Raw genomic sequence first — 5,333 nt, 5'->3', positions numbered from 1 at the left:
AATCAAGAAGCGCAAGATCATGGGAAGATCATGATTGGCCAAAATGGACTTCAATAGCAGGAACCGCTCAAGTCACTCCAGACTGCTTCATGCTTGAATGTGACATGGACCTGCCTTCTGACAGGGATCAATACCTTGTCTTGGCCTGGGATGAGGATGAAGAAGAAGAGGAGGATGATGGGTTGATTAGCTATTGGAGTGAGGACGATGGTGATTGGTTCTTCGACGAAGAAGATAGGGACTTCCTCAACGAAGGAGAGCCTCTGTACGACGTAATTGAAGCCATACACGTATGAGGACCTTTGAAAGATGAGGACTGGTCTGCAGAGCTAAAGATTCTATTCAAAGAAGAGGGTGACATGCCTTGAAAGAAATGAGGAGCGGAATTCATCATCGGACTTGGGTTGGTTTTTCTGAGAATGTGGGAAAGAAAGTTTGTAATGCAAGTCCCAATGTACTTTTCAATATTTTTAATAAGATGAATTCTGGTTTGGCTTATTTTGATGTGTCCCTTAATATTGAAATTCTGCACTTAAATGATTCTAATGAATTTGAAAATGAAATTAATAAATAATTGGAAAAGAAAATTGAACCTATGGAACCAAATTTTGAAACTCTTAATTTGAGCAATGACGAGAATTCACGCTGAATTAAAATTGGCTTAACCCTAAATGAAAAAGAAAGGAAAGATCTCAAAGTGCTGCTCACAGAATTTCAATAAATGGTTGCATGGTCCTATAAAGATATGCCTGGTATTGATCCCGAGATAGCTCAACACCACATTGATACTCATGCTCATATGGTACCTGTGAAACAAAAGTTGAGGCATATGAAAACTGAGTGGCTTCTAAAGATCAAAGAAGAGGTCACCAAGCAATTGAAGGTAGTGTTCATCAAGCCTGTACACCAAGCTGAATGGATAGCCAATGTTGTGCCCGTACTCAAGAAAGATGAGAAGGTATGAATGTGCATGGATTTTAGGGATTTGAACAAGGCTTTCCCTAAGGATGACTTCCCTCTTCCACACATATATGTTTTAGTCGACAACACAACTAGTAGCGCCTTGATGTCTTTCATGGATAGTTTCTCGGGATGTAACCAAATCAAGATGGCTTTTAGGGATATGACCAAGACTACCTTCACCATAGAATGGGGAATCTATTGCTATATAGTAATTCCATTTAGGCTCAAGAATGTAGGTGCAACTTATCAAAGAATGGCCACAGCCTTGTTACATTACATGATGCACAATGAGATAGAGGTGTATGCTGATGACATGATTGGAAAATCCAGGGAGAGAAAGGGTCACATCATTAACTTGAGGAAGTTCTTTGAGAGGATCAAAGAGTATAGACTAAGACTGAACTCACAGAATTGCACCTTTGGAGTAACTGCGGGAAAGTTGTTGGGCTTCTTGGTAAATGACAGAGGGATAGAAGTTGACTGATCAAAGATCAAAGCCATATTAGAAATGCCTCCACCCAAGAGTGAGAATGAGATGAGGGGATTCTTAGGTCGATTACAATACATCAGCCGATTCATTGCCAAACTCACTTCCACTTGTAAGCCCATCTTTAAGCTCCTAAGAAAGAATTAATCTCATGAATGGAATGATGAATGTTAGAAAGCTTTTGAGCTCATCAAGGAATATCTCCTCCATCCACCTATCTTGATACCTTTGAAGCACGGAAAGCCATTACTCCTATATCTCTCTATCATAAAAGATGTGGTTGGAAGTATGCTTGCACAAGAAGACAATGATTAGAATGAGAGAGCTATGTACTATTTGAGCAAAATGTTCCATGATTATGAGACTAGATACACATCCATAGAAAATCATGCTTTGCTTTCGTGTGGGCCGTATAGAAATTGAGACACATTATCATACCTTTCCAGATATGGGTAATAGCCCAAATGGATCCATTAAAGTACTTGTTTAAGCCCACTTTGAGTGGAAGACTATCAAGGTAGTTGATCCTACTAGCATAATTCGATTTAAAGTATGTGGCAAGGAAAACTATCAAAGGAAGCATTGTGTTAGATTTTTGTGTCGAGAACCCTGTAGAAAGAAAGGATGGTAAAAAAGATTTTTCAGATGAGGACATTTTGGACATTGAGCTAGGGGCATGGAAGATGTATTTCAATGGAGCCGTGAACCAATATGGGAATGGGATAGGAGTACTCTTGATCACTCCCGAAGAATCTCACATACCCTTAGCAGTTAAGTTGAATTTTAAGGCAACCAATAACATGGCAGAATATGAGGCTTGTATTGCCGGAAGCTCTCTGAGAATTGGGGGTGAAAGAGGCCGAGGTCTTTGGAGATTCGACTTTGGTTATAGCTCAAGCACAAAGGTTGTGGAAAGTGAAGGAAGAGCACTTAAAGCCCTATCAGCAATATTTAGAGGATTTGACCAAAACCTTTGACAAGATTGAATATATGTTCATCCTTAGAGCTCAAAATCAGTTTGCAGATGCCTTGGCTACTTTGGTTTCCATGGTTGAAATACCCAAAGGAAACACGACCTTTAGAGATTGAAAAAAGTTATGGGTTGGTACATGAAGAGACGGCTGAAGCTTCAGTCTTGGTTATAGAAGAGGAAGAGGTTCCTTGGTATTATGACATCATGAAATTCTTGGAATTAGGGGTATATTTGGATGGTGCCGACAAGAGAGAGCATCGTTCGATTAGGATGATGGCAATGCGATACATCTTATGCGGAGGTCAGCTCTATAGGAGATCCTATGATGGTATACATCTTTGTTGTCTAAAGAAAGAAGAAGTCAAGAAAGTCATGGAAGAAATCTATTAAGGAATTTGTGGCCCTCATATGAATGAGAGAATTTTAGCCAAGAAGACCTTAAGGATAGGGTACTATTGGAACACAATGGAGACTGATTGTGTAGACTTTGTGAAGAGTTTCCACGATTGCCAAACACATGCAAATTTGAATCACGTGCCATCTAGTGAGCTATACAACATGATCTCTCCATGGCCTTTTTTAGTCTGGGGCATAGATATGATTGGAAGAATAGCCTTTAAACCCTCGAATGGACATTAATATATCCTAGTGGCAATTGATTACTTCACCAAATGGGTGGAAGAGGCCTCCTACTCCATACTAAAAGCCAAGCATGTGGCTAGATTCATAGAGAATAACATCATTTGTCGATATGGAGTACCCCAAGAGATTATCTTTGATAATGGTTCCCATTTTGAGGGAGAGGTTAGAAAGATCATGGAACTATATAACATTGGGAATCACAAGTCTTCACCATATCGATCGTAGACCAATGGGTCTGTAGAAGCAGCCAATAAGAACGTCAAGAATATCCAAACCAAGATTGTAGTGACATACAAGGATTGGGCCGAGAAGCTCCCATTTGCCTTATGGGGTTACAAAACTTCTATCCGTGCATCAATGGGGCAACCCGTTACTCCTTGGTCTGTGGTAGTGAAGCGATACTTACCGTTGAGGTGGAGATACAATTTTTGAGAATGCTAGTAGAAACCAAGGTCCTAGAGGAAGATTGTGTGAAACAAAGATATGAAAAAAGAAAAGAAAAAGAAAAAAAGAAAAGAAAGATAAATGATGACAATAAGCAAAGATAATGAATGGATGGTTCTCTCATTGCTCAAATTAAAAGATGATAAATTGTTTTCATAGGGTGTGAGAGACTGGGAAAATTTAGGCCTCTAAGAAAAAGAGCTTTTTGGGTGCTTTGAAGGGCACCTCTCTTTTTGGGTAAGTGGTATGGAGATGCCACTTATTTTTTTATACTAAAAAAATAAGAAAAAATTAATACAACTTTACACGATCAAAATGCTTCATTGTTATTGATTGAATAAAAATAAGTACAAACTTGATAGATTGGATATTACAAGGCTTTGAGTCCTAGTTACAATCTACCAAAAGATACATGACTTTTTGTCCTAGTTACAATCTACCCAAAAATAAAAAGAAAGACAAAGCATAGGTCTACCTATCCAAAAGAAATTAAGTTCGGAGGCCAAGTTACGGAATGGGAAGGTGTTAGACTCTGTATGAGCGGAATGAGTGTCTAACACCTTCCCATTCCGCCCAGACAAAGTCTAGTCTTCTAGACTCTAATGACTAATATACCCTTTATGCATGATATGAATAATGCGTTGCGTGCATGACATACTTAACCAAAACTGACTCACATAAATCTATTTTATGAATGTGTCCTTTTTTTTTTAGAAAAAAAAAATTAAGATCTATTTTTTTGAATTAAAAAAAATTAATTTGATCCATTAAAAAGAAACCAGATTTTTTTTTGTATAGATAAAAAAAATTAGTTTTGTAAAGAAAATAAGATTTGTGTTTATATAAAGAAAGAACAATATTTTTGTAAAAATTATCAGATCTGTTTTGGAGCAAAGTTAAAAAAAGTAATTTTTGGTTTATATGTAGAAAAAATTAGATCTATTTTATGAATAAGAAAATCTAGATTTGAAGAGAGAAAAAATCAGATCTATTTTTCATGAATAAAATAAGAAAAAGATTTTTTTTTAGAAAAGGAACTACACTCATGAAATAAATCTATGTTACATGCATAAAAAAAAAAACTATCTCAACTTTTGATTTCCTCTTTTATATTTCAACAATCTGCTATTTTGTGACAAAGAAAAATTTCCTTAAAAAAATAAGATATGTATTTAATGAAAATACATACCAATTTTTATGTGTAAAGCCTCATCCTTGTCTGCAAACTTATGTAAAGCCTCTCACCACAAATAATGTAATTAATGGACAACCTCTTGATGATCAATTAGTCATTCTTGTCTGCAGACTTTGAGTATGTCCCATCCTTAAGGTATTGCAGGATGCCTGAATACCATTCACGTTCTCCATTCTTTTCCTTGTCCCCATTTATTGTCATGCAATAAGCTAGCTCTTCTTTCTGTTCCACCACTATTGGTCTACCTTCATCTTCATTAGGCCCATCCATCATGGATGCCATTGTTGCTAAAGCATCTACAATCTGATTTTGCATCCTTGGCACATATTGGTATTGGATCTTGATGAATTTCGAGGCCCACTTTTGAAGACATTCATGTTCTAAAGACATTTATGATAAGGCATCAACCTTTCTTCTTTGATCTTCCATTTATTCTGAATCTGAGAGATTATCAAGGCTGAGTCACTATACACCTCCAACTCTCTCATTCCAAGGCTTAGGGCTGCTCGTAACCCCATGATGAAAGCTTCATATTCAGTTGCATTGTTGGTGGCAGGAAAGTTGTGCCTAATAAAATATGGGATGTGTGTCCTTTTGGAGAAATTAAGAGAACTCCAATAGCACTTGTG

This window comes from Castanea sativa, chromosome 8 (genome assembly GCF_040712315.1).
Source record: "Castanea sativa cultivar Marrone di Chiusa Pesio chromosome 8, ASM4071231v1".
Taxonomy (NCBI): domain Eukaryota; kingdom Viridiplantae; phylum Streptophyta; class Magnoliopsida; order Fagales; family Fagaceae; genus Castanea; species Castanea sativa.
The sequence above is the reverse complement of the archived record's forward strand: the minus strand, read 5'-3'. Positions refer to the sequence as shown.